At 62.3% G+C, this 11,142-nt stretch overlaps 1 protein-coding gene across 2 annotated transcripts in view; it reads left to right on the forward strand.

Moving 5' to 3' along the window:
• The first annotated feature begins 212 nt into the window (after positions 1–212).
• CPLX2 (complexin 2) overlaps positions 213–11,142 on the forward strand; it is a 15,377-nt gene continuing 4,447 nt past the window's right edge. The window contains exons 1-2 of one of the 2 annotated variants that reach the window (XM_041482024.1): positions 213–326; positions 4,768–4,865. The gene's annotated coding sequence lies outside the window, so the exon portion shown is untranslated. Of the gene's footprint in view, positions 327–454; positions 507–4,767; positions 4,866–11,142 lie in introns of those variants that run through there. The other variant, XM_041482025.1, reaches the window with a different exon arrangement.

Consider the following 11,142-nt stretch of genomic DNA (forward strand, 5'->3'; position numbering starts at 1 on the left):
AGGCGAGGGGGGCACAGCCGGCTTGCAGGGGGCGGATGGTTGAATTGCTAAGGGGGGCATCTCGGTACCGGAGCAGCAATTACCGGGTACCAGAGGGAACGCACCCGGTACCGGGGCGGAAGGCCGGGCCGGGGGCTGCCGCCCGGGGCGCGGGGCGGTCCGGAGGCGGGCACGGAGGCGGCCCCGCCCGGGAGGCCGTGCGGCGGAGGGGGAGCCAGCACCGGGCCCCCCCTGTACCGCTACGGCTCCCGCCTCCCTTCCGGCGGCGGCTCCTTCTCCGCGCCGGGGGCGGACGGGGCGCACCGGAGCCGCGCCGAGCCAGCCAGGTGGGTGCGGGACCGGGCCGGGCCGGGCCGGGCCCGCCGTGCCGCAGAGCCCGGGGGGGCCGGGCACGGGCGCGGGGATCGGCCCGCCGAGCCTCCCGGGGCCGCCGGCTTATATAACGGGGCGGCGGCCGCGGAGCGGCGGGATGCGGCATGCGGGGCGGGATGCGGGGAAGGATGCAGGTGATGCGGGATGCGGGGAGCCATGCAGGTGATGCGGGGTGCGGGTGCGAGATGCAGAGCTGAGCGGCGCGCCCCCGGGCTGCCCACCTGCAGGTCTGGGGAGGGGGGACACGCCGGTGTGCAGGGATGGCAGGAGAAGGGCTGTCACCCCCGGACCGGGCTTTGGGTACCCCTCCGTGCCTGGCCATCCCCGGCGGGGGCGCTCCGCGGAGCGGGGCTGTGGGCAGAGAGAGGATGCGAGCTGATCCCGCCATCACCCCCTGCCCGCAGCCGGGAGGCTCCGTGCACCTTTCTGCCGGGGGGATCTCCGTACCTGCCGGGCTCTTCCCATGCCTCCCCATCAGGGCTCCCTCCTCCACCCTGCTCTCCACGGCTGAGTTCAACCACTCGTGGAGCTTTCCAGCTTCACCGTTCCCAGTCCCCTGAGATTCAACCCCTCTCCCCTCTGCACTGTCCCTACAAGGCACCTCCTAAGCCCCACAGTCCAGCCCCTCTCCCCGCCCTGTCCCCAGCGCCACGGCTGCAGCACACGGGCAGGTGGCTGCCGTGATCCGGGCCTTGGCAGCACGCGGTGGCAGTGCCACCCGCATGGCACGAGCGTGACCGGGCAGCCTCTGCCCGAGGCTGGCAGCATGGTGAGTCAGAGCAGAGAGGCAGGGCTGGCACCGTGGCTCAGAACAGGGCTCAGGGCTTCTCCCTGCAGCCAGCCAGGCTCCATGGTCAGGCTCCACCAGCTGCTGGCCAGGGCTGGTGAAGGAACCAGAGTGATTTGAGTCAGGCTGAGGTGCTGGGTTTGGCAAATCGAGGGCAAAGAAGGATGGGCTGGACACTCAGAGAAGTGTCCTTCCTGCCAAACCTGCAGGACCCCAAGGGCTGCCAGGACAGGCTCCAGTATGGAAACAAAGGAGCTCAGTCCCCATCCAGTAGCACTGCTCACAGTGTCTGACCCTCACCCTCCTGGGGAAACTGGAGATGGCTCAGCTGAGACAAACTGGCACAGAAAAATGTCTCAAAGTCTCACTTGGCTGTGGGCCGAGTGTTTGTTTCTTCGATTGCCTTGCTTGATGACATTAGTATTGAAATGACCCCGAGCAGACAGAGCTCGGAACACCTCACAGCACTGGAGGATGATTGTGGTTCACACCTTGGCTCTTCCCTGGGTTTCTGCAGGGGCTGCTGTCAGGCAAAGCCCACCAGGCCCATATCAGGAGCCAAGGGGAGCTGTGTTGAGTTGCCTAGCCTGGTTTATGCTCTGGAGATGAGAAGTCCCAGCAGAGGTCCAGTCCTGTGGAAAACCCCTCTGGGGAAGAGGCAGTGATCACTGGCAGTGTGGCACATCTCCATTCCTACCCCTGGGCACCAGTGTGCCCCTGTGGCCTGGAGCTCTGGAGGTCTGGAATGGCAGGATAGCATGGTCACTGCAGCCCAGGCTGCATGGCACCGAGCCCGAGCCCTTAGGCATCACACACTTCCCCAGCAGCCAGGGCTGGACCCAGAGGATCTTCCCCATGGCCAGAGGATCTCTGCTCTCGCCCACAGCCTCTGTGTTCCTGGCCAGGCCTTCCCATTTGTTCTTACGCCAGCATCATCCTCGAGTTTAAATGATCCTTCTCCCTCCCCGGTGTTTATTCTCCGGGTGTATTTATAGAGAGCAATCAGGCCTGCTCAGCCAGGGTAAACAAGCTGTGCTCCTGCGGGCTGCTCTCGCCTGAGCGCGCTCTGCTCGCTCGTCCCAGGAGCTTCCCCCTCTGCCTCTCCTGGTCCCACGGAGCCTTCCTGGCTGCAGAGACCCAGACCATCTGCCTTGGCCAGCCCTGGGCTCTCCAGGCTGTGCCTTGCCAGGAGCCCCTGTCACCTTTGCTGTGTTGCTCTGCACCACCCTGCTCCTCCTGCACACAGCCAGACCAGCAGGTCCATCCCTCCCTAAGTGGTGTCACCAGCCCCTCTGTGACACTCACCAGAGGCTCAGAAACATTGCTCATCTGAGTCAAATCCCAGAGCTCCACAACGGTGTGACCCAGACCTGCCCCAGTATGAGGTGAGAAGAATTGTGCTAGAGGAACTGAGATGTCTGAGGCTGAAGATCTCTGTTTTTTGAAGGCAAGGCAGGTCAGCTCAGGTACAGACGTCAGCTGGGGAATGCCTCTGGGGGCTGCCCAGTGTGGCATGGCACCCTGAGTCCTCTGCACCCCTGTGTGAGAGCCAGGACAGCACACTGCCAGCACAGGCTTTCCCCAAACATTGTGACTGAACCCTCCTTCTCACCTGCTGCCCAGACAGGAAACTGGTGCCAGACCCAAGGCTGGTCCCAGGAGCATCTCCCTTAGGCAGGGGAAGTGCTTTGAGATGTGCCCTGAGTTTCTCAGCCCATGCACCTCACTGCTCACCCTCCTCCTTCCCCAGCCTCCCCTCCTCTCAGACACCTGGACAAGCTCAGCAATTCAAGCAGGGTGCTGAGAGCTGGATGTTCCAAAGCAGAAGAGATGTGGACTCACTAATGTCTCATCTCAAGCATTAAGTTTTCCCTGGATACTGTGTCTTGTGTCCAGACTGGATCACAACATCCCTGCCAGTGCCTGGGGCACTGCTGTCCCTGGAGCTGTTCTGGCACCATCACCCTGCTCTGCTCTTCCCTGTCCTCTGCTTTGGCTGTGCTTGGTGTCTGGCTGCCTGGACAGACAGACACACTGAGCTAGTGCAGCTGCCCAGGTGAGAGGCATCTTCCTGGTACTGCCAGGCTCTGCCTATTGCAAAGGAGATTTAAAAACTCTTTGGTCTGGCTGAAATAAAAAATCCCCTGCAGGGATGGCAGCAGCACCCCTCAGGACTCTCTGCATTCTCTCAGGTGCCTGGGCAGGGTGTTCCTGCTCTTCCCACCCTCTGGGGTTTCAGCAAATAAATATCTGCTGGTCTGCACCCCAGGCCACGGCCAGCAGAGCCAAACTGATTCTGTCCCAGCCCAGCTGTCTCCTTGGCACAGCGCTGTCTGGAAACCAGACGCCCCCAGGAGCACATCCCTGCAGCTCTGCAGCCCGTCTCACCCTGCTCCAGTCTTCCCACATCCCAAAGGAGGCAGTGGTTGTCCCCAGCAAAGGTCACCTTCACGCTGCTGCTGAGCCCTTCGCAGGCTGAGCTCTCAGCTCTGCATTCCTGGGGCTCCTGGCACCGTTCTGGGGTCTCCTTGAGGTCCCACTGGGGACCCTTTGCCTCTTTCCACATCCAGCCTCCCCAAAGCCTGTTCCCAGGGGCTGTCAGTGTCTCCTGCTCCCAGGGTTGGAATGAGGCATCCCTGCTCTGTAAAGCTTTTCAAAATGCAGGCTCCATCCATCGCAGCCCCTGCTCCCCCGCAGTGTCAGTGTTGGCCTGTGTTTCCCCTGGCTCCCCTGGGTCATATATTTATCTCCAATTTGCCAAAGCCTCCCTCCTTCCCCAGGGTGGAGGAAAAGCCTTTGCTTGAAGTCAGGATGAATTTGTAACTTCCCTGGGAACCTGCTCCTCGAGGTGCAGAGGAGAAGTCACACTCGTGACACATGTCACAGTGACATGAGCCACGACACAGGGACAGCCCACCCCAGGAACTGCCAGCCTGGCACCCAGAACCCTGGTACCCAGGTCCCTGCACAGGCCCTGCCCAGGCCAGCATCCCCCTGCATCTCCCCAAGCGTCACAGGGGGATTTCAAGGACATTTGAGGAAGGGATAAGATCTCCAGTCAGAAGTTTCCTGAGGTCCAGCAGGAGGGGGGAGCCCAAAGCAGCATCAGGCTTCCTCCAGTTGCTGAGTCTGAGCAAGGACTTCTGTCTGGTGGCTTGTTTTAACTTGCCATTATGTTCTCCAAAGAAGAAATTCATCATGTGCAAGCTAAGGAAGGCAGAGTTAATGTGAAATTTTAAAACCCTTAAAGAGTTGAGAGCCCTTTAAATTTTTAATGAAGGCATCCAAACTGCCAGGTACCTGCAGAGATGGCCAGGAGCCCTCTGCCAGCAGCAGAGTGGGTGCCCCCAATCCAGGAGAGGATGAGCTACCACCTCCTGCAGCCTGTCACCCTGCTGGGCTCCCACCTGCAGGGAGATGGTGGCTCTGGGCTGCTCCATCCTCGGAGTTCAGGATGCAGGGACCACACAGACCCCCCCAGGTGGAGGAGAGGGCAGCAAGCAGCGGTGTGCTCTGTCTGTCCCCATCAAGTGGTTCCTCTGTGTCGATGCCAGGGGTGCTGTGACCCCTCCAAGGCACTCATGCTCTCGCTGTTGGTGTCTCTGCAGGCCCTGCTCTCCCTGCGATGCCCAGCCACCCCCACGAGGTCCTTGTCCCCCTGCGTTAGGTGCTGAAGCAGCAGGCTCCTGGTGCTGCACACACCAAGGTAGGCAGCGCTGTGGCTCTTGGGGGGCTGGGGGGCCATTTCACTCCCCGTGGTATGGGGGGCACAGCAGAGGCATGGGATGGATGGGGAGGCTCAGAGGCACCACCTGGGGCTGCCTCGGTGGAGCCGCTCAGGTCACCCAAGATGATGGGGTCTCATCTTGGTGACACTTTGATGCAGGCAAGAGGCACCTGAAGCAGCTCAGGGCCAGGCAGAGACCATGGCAGTGAGGAGCAGCTCAGGCTCTTGACAGATGCTGGGCACAGTCCCACCTGGAGACCATGGCAAGTGATGGTGACTGTGGAGGTGGCACAGGGCCAGTGTTTTTTTTATTTCTTCTTCCTTTTTTTTTTTTTTTTTTTTTCCCATTTGAAGCCCCCCAGATGGGAAAGGTATGAGCCAAACCCCTCTGAAAGCAGCCAAGAATGAATTTTCTGGCCCAAGCCCCAGCAGCTCTTGGAGCAGCACGGTGCCTGTCCGGCGTCACGCCACAGCAGAAACCCCGAGCACAGACAGCTGGGTGGGCAGCAAGCCCCACACCCAGCCCAGCTTCTCCTTGGTGTCCCCTCCCCACCTCCCCAGCCAGGGCAGCTCAGGATCATCCTGCTTGGCCCGAGCCCAGGCACCCAGATGTCCCCCCCACGCTGCCATGGAGCCCCCCACCACGCAGCCATCTGCTGCCACCACGGTGTCCCTGGTGTTGCCCCCCTTATGCAGCTCTGTTAGCCAGGCCATGGGGCATTCTGGGCTCCCAAGAGAGGGGAGATTTGGGAGCCTAGAATGCCCCATGAAGCCCTTCCCCCACAGAAGGTAGGTGCTCTCCCAGAACCAGGCTGGGAGTTTGGGTCAGGCATCCCTGCTCCTCTCTTCCTGCCACTCCCCAGCACTGGTGGTACAGAGAGCACCCCAGTCTCTGTCCTCAACTCAGGCGCCACAAAGAGCCTACAGGGTCTTTGCAAAAGCAAAGCTTGAGGCTGAACCTCAAGGGTCTCATTTTTTAGGGTGTTTTGGCTGGAGAGGGGACAGGTGGGGACTGCCATTGCTCTGCTGTGACCTGGATGCCCAGCCTCGAGCCAATCGTGCCCTTGTCCTTCGTGTCTTTGTCCTGTCAGTGAAATGAGGGTGGGTATAACCACTTTGAGGCTTTCTGTGGGAAGTGGGTGCCCAAATCCCATGCTGACACAGAGCCAGGAGATGATCCTTGTGCATCCACAACCCACACAGTCCTGACCACCTCAGTCACTGGTGCCTGCACGGGCCCTGTCAGCGTGGCAAGGACGAAAATCCGTGTGTGCACAGGGTGAGGCGCTGGGCAGGCAGCCCAGGGGCTCGGGGGGCTTTTGTCTGCTTCCCAAGCAGCGTGTGTGTGCTGCACCCAGCTGGGCTCCACACCGGCCCCTGCAGAGCGGCGCGGGTGTGCGTGCCTGCCATAAATATTGATGGGGTTACTCGGCGCCAGCGTGCCCTTGTCGAGGCCATGGGGATGGAAAGGCTGTGCCTGCTGCGTGGGCAGGGCAGGGCAGGGCAGCCCAGGTGAGAGCACCAAGGTGAATGCAGTGTCTGTTCCACAGGGAGGTGGGATCCATCCTATACAGGATGGGGGGTTGGAAGCAGCCAGGTGAGTAAGACCAGGGGTCATAAACCTGTTTGGGGAGCTGGCCAGACCTGCAGTGAGCTTTAATCTGGCAGCTGAGTCTGCAGCGAGGCACCACAGCCTGTCCCCATGCAGCCACTCCAGGATAAAAGCGAGGGGCTGCAGTGCCTCTGTTTAATAATGCACAGCACAGAGGCACCGGACACACGCTGGGAGTCAGGAGCTGCGGGGATCAGGAGTCACCACTGCAGCACTCCAGTGGCAAGGTCCATCCCAGCAGGGTCTCCCTGGCACTCGCAGGTCCATCCTGGCGTGCCTCAGTGCTCATGTGGAACTCCCTGGGGCTCTGCGTGGCTCTGAGACTCGGGCTGGGTAAGCAGAGGGCACAGAGCAGTGGTGGCAAAGCCAAGGTGCTGTCACACCGCGGCTGACAGCCCAGCCACTCTGGAGTCTTCTTAGCTGGAGCCTGGAGCTGAGTCCCTGTCCCCTTGGGAGGTCCTGCTGGGGGATTCAACCCCTGCATCACTGTGAGACACAGATGTAGGTGCAGATGGCAATTTTGGGGAGCTCTGGAGGGCTGAGCAGCACTGGGAGCTCCCCTCTGTCTCTGGTACCCTCCTGGGACAGCGCCGTGCTGGGCACAGCTGGAAGGCACGGGCTGGTCCTCTCCTCAGCCCTCCCCTCGTCAGGCGCAGCCTCCCAGCCCGCAGGAGGGGATGGGGCCGCAGGGCTCAGTTCACAGCCGGCTCCTGTGGGTGCCCCCGGGACAGCCCCCCGGGACAGCACAGCAGTTCTGTGACCAGCCCCACGGCCATCTGCTGTGGCAGCTCCCTGCCACCCACCGGCTCCCCAAACCACGCTGTGCCCGCGGCACGGAGAGGGGCAGGGCTGAGCTGGGGGTGCCCAGCGCACCCCTTGTGCAGCGAGGAGAGGGCAGGCAGGTCAGCCAGAGTGACAGTGACAGGGCTGTGGCAGCAATGCAGATGGGCAGTAATGCAGAGGGACCCGTGCAGTGATGCAGGGGAGCAGCAACAGCTGCAGTGTCAGCCCAGAGCTCCTCTGGCTGCAGTGGGGCACAGGGTGGGCAGCAGGATCCCCCCCAAGCCAGCCAGCAAAGCCCAGAGCCAGGGAGAGCTCCAGGGCTAGCCGAAGGTACCCCATAAGGGTGGGTTTTGGCCCATTTGCTCAGGGTGAGCTCAGGGGGCCCTGCACGGTGCTGCTGCCACAGCTGGGAGCCCCATGGTGGAGCGGGGTCAGGCTGTGGCATGAGCCCACCACCCTCCCCACCAGCCCCAAGGCTCCTGGAGAGGGCTGAGCAGTGAGACCACATTCACCCCCGTGTCTGACCGGAGTGTGATAACAGCTGAGCGGGTGCTGGGGTCACTCTCACGTGTGCTGGGGGTCTGTGACTTGCTGCAGGGACAGAGTGGTGGTCCTGGCATCCCCAGGGACTGGATGTGGGTGGCTCTGAGCACCACAGAGTCTCCTGACCCTGAGCTCAGCATGAGGGAGTGACGCCGGGTCCCCCCTGTCCCCAGTAGTCTGTGCTCAGCCGCTGAGCTGCAGGGGCTGTCTCCAGACTGATCCCACAGCACGGCTGGTGCCTGTCCCTGTCCCTGCCCCCGCCGGGTGCCAGCCCCAAGGGACCAGAGCTGCTCTTCAGAGGCTGCAGCTGCTGCATGTTTCGTGCTGCCTCTTCCTCTTCTCCCCGCTGCTGTTTTTGTTTTGTTTAAGAGGCTGGGTTACGAATTTTAAACAGGCTCCTGAAAAACCCAATTACCTCCAGAAGACAACCTGATAAAAGCTGCCTAAGTGGCACTGTGGAAATCGCCTTGTGCAGCAGCTGAGGGAAAACCAACATAACAAAGCCTTTGGAAATGGAGTTAACCACTTTTAATCCCTCGGTGCAATGAGAAGGACCAATAATTATTTTCTGCAAAGATGTTGGGGGGCGGATAAGTGAAATAACTGCCCTGGGCTAATGGGCGACAGCAGGCTAGGCTGGCAGTGCTGCAGGGATGGGTGCAGGTATTCCCTCTGCCTGGGAGCTCTGAAAGGGCCCACAGAGACTGTGACCTTGCAGGGTCCCCATCTGGCTGTCAGGGGACAATGGGGACGATGCCAGCTGGCAGGTGCCACTCAGGCGTTGCTGACAGCAGACGCTGTGGCCGATGTGGTGGCACCAGCCAGCCCCATTCCCTCCCTGGGTGCCAGCATGGAGTGGAGCAGGGAGCTGCTGGGGCCCTGGCACCTGTGCTAACTCCACAGAGGCGACTTGCAGGGCTTGGCAGTGCTCTGAGCTTCCTCCTCCATTTGGCTCCGGTGCTGCTACCCAGCCCCTCACACCTCTCCACATCCCTTCTCTTCCTGCCTCCCCCAGCAGCTCCAGGCAGCCACCCAGCAGGTGACACTGCCCAGGATGATGCCAAGGAGCAGCTGGGCCTAAAGGAGTGCCCACACTGGGCACAAGCACCAGGAGCATCCCCCAAACACCCACCAGAGCTAGCTCAGCTCTGGGGCTGTGGGGGTCCCCTGGATCCATCTCTGTCCCACAGCAGGAGTGTCCGCAGGGCAGGAGGCAATGCCCAGGGCTGCTGGCTGCTCTTCCTGTGGAAGCCTGGCCAGCAAGGCAGAGCAGGGTGCCCACCAGCCCAGCAGCTGCAGTGCTGGGGCGGGTGGCCTCAGCTCACACGAGCCTCGTGCTTCCCACAGCAGCAGGGACGGGGGCTGCTTCGCCCACCTCCCCCTGGCCACCCCACGTGGGGACAGTGCTTGGGGACAGTGCTCCAGGCCACCGAGTCCCAAGAAAGGCAAGCCCGACTTAGCAGCGGGCACTGACACAAGGGATGTCCCTGCCAGTTTGGCCTCTGCTGATACTGGGAGCAGTCCTCTCTGGCACACTGGGATCTACTGGAGGAGGATGTGCTTAATGAGCCGAGGCATCTCCAAAGATTGAAAGACTCAAGGACCCATCCCAGGAACAAAAGGAGGCGTTTGTCAGGCGCTGAGAGACGGGCTCGTTAATTCCTCCTGGCTGTCACACTTATCTGTAATGAATTTGTGCTCCGCTGTATTATTTTTAATACAATAGGAGCGGTGCCGCCCGCCCACCGCCCGGCTGCCGGGAGCGCTGACGTCAACGCCCGGAGCAGGGCTGCCGCAGGACGGACGGACGGACGGACAGACGGACGGGCCGAGCACAGGCCTGTCTTGCCGCCCACATGCCCGTCCCAGCAGCTGCCAGCAGGCAGAGCCGTGCCGGGCAGGAGGGCAGGAGGCTTTTTTGCCTTGGAGGTGGAAAAAGGAGTTGTTGGTCAATGCCAGGCTGAGGGCTCGGGGCTGGTGGAGATGGGTTGTGCCAGGGGTTGTTTTTGGGAGCAGTGAGAGCGGGTGACCAAGAGGGACAAGTCCCTGATGTGCTGTCCCTGTGCTGAGAGTTGTCCGTGGCAGCGGCTGTGCGTTGAGGCAGGAGCTGGCAGCGGGTGCACACACACAGATCTGCCGGTGCTTCTCTCTGGAGGTGGCACTTGCAAGCCAGTTTTGGCCCCCCTGGCTGCGAGATGTCCCCCCACTCCTCCCCACATCCTGCATCACCCCCAGCCTTCCCACAGCAGCCCCAGAAGTGCAGGGCAGCACCAGCAGCATCTCTGCAGCCCACCCCAAGGGGTTTGCGGGGGGCAGCTGCAGCCTGTCCCAGCTCCCTGCAGCCTCCCACGTTTAGGGGGGGACATCCCTGAAAGGACCCCGCACCCCAACCTTTTCCAGCGCCCTTTTGGGCCCCCGCAGGCTGCTAGTCCAGAGGCTCACTGTTAAACACCAGCTATCCCAAAGCCCGGCTGCAACTACCACTGATGTGATTCGCACAGGGCTCATCTTGTCTCTAAGAACCCAGGGCTGCATTAATTAGGAGGCACCGGCTGCCACTCCGAGGAGCACACACCGTCCCTGTGCATCGGGACAAGGGTGGGAGACCCGGGCAGTCCTGTCCCGCACTGCAGAGGAGGAGCACAGGAGGGGCTGCAGGTGCCCATCTCCCTTCGGGCAGGTGCAGGGGGGCCAGGCAGGGTGGTGCACCGCATTTCCTACCCAGGAACCCTTCGCTGAAGGGGTTTCTGACCTCCGTGGGCATTATATCCTCGATGGACTGTAGACCCCCTCTGGCATCCCCTCTCTGAGCGCCCCACATCCGCCCTGGGAGCCCCGCGGGGGGAACAGCACCAAAAATCCAAAGGTAGGGCCCCCGAGCGGCAGCTCTCGGCGGAAGGGAGAGGGAGGGTGATATGATTTATCAGGGATTTTAATTAAACTCCCGCAGCCGCCCCGCATCGCCGCAGAGGAGGCCGGGGAGCCGCGGGTCGGGGGGTCGAGTGAGGGAGCCGGGGGGTGCGGGACTGGCGGCACCTCCGGCTGATTAATGCCTCGCTTCGCCCGCTAATTGCCGCGGCGGTGAATCATTAACCCGCGCCGGAGGCGCTTGCCCCGTCCCTCCGCTGCGGGAGCGCGGGGTGCAGGGCGAGGGGCCCCGTCCTAGCCTGGCGAGCGGTGCGGGGCTCCCCGGGACGTTTCCCGGGAGGGGTCCCGCATCCCGCCGCCCCCGCGGGGGCCGGTCGGCGCGGTGGCGGGGGGTGTCGCTCCGGGCGGGCCCACGCGTGCCGCCGGGGGCGGGAGGGGGCCGGGCCGCGG

This window comes from Pyrgilauda ruficollis, unplaced genomic scaffold (assembly GCF_017590135.1).
Source record: "Pyrgilauda ruficollis isolate IOZ18807 unplaced genomic scaffold, ASM1759013v1 scaffold57, whole genome shotgun sequence".
Lineage (NCBI taxonomy): Eukaryota > Metazoa > Chordata > Aves > Passeriformes > Passeridae > Pyrgilauda > Pyrgilauda ruficollis.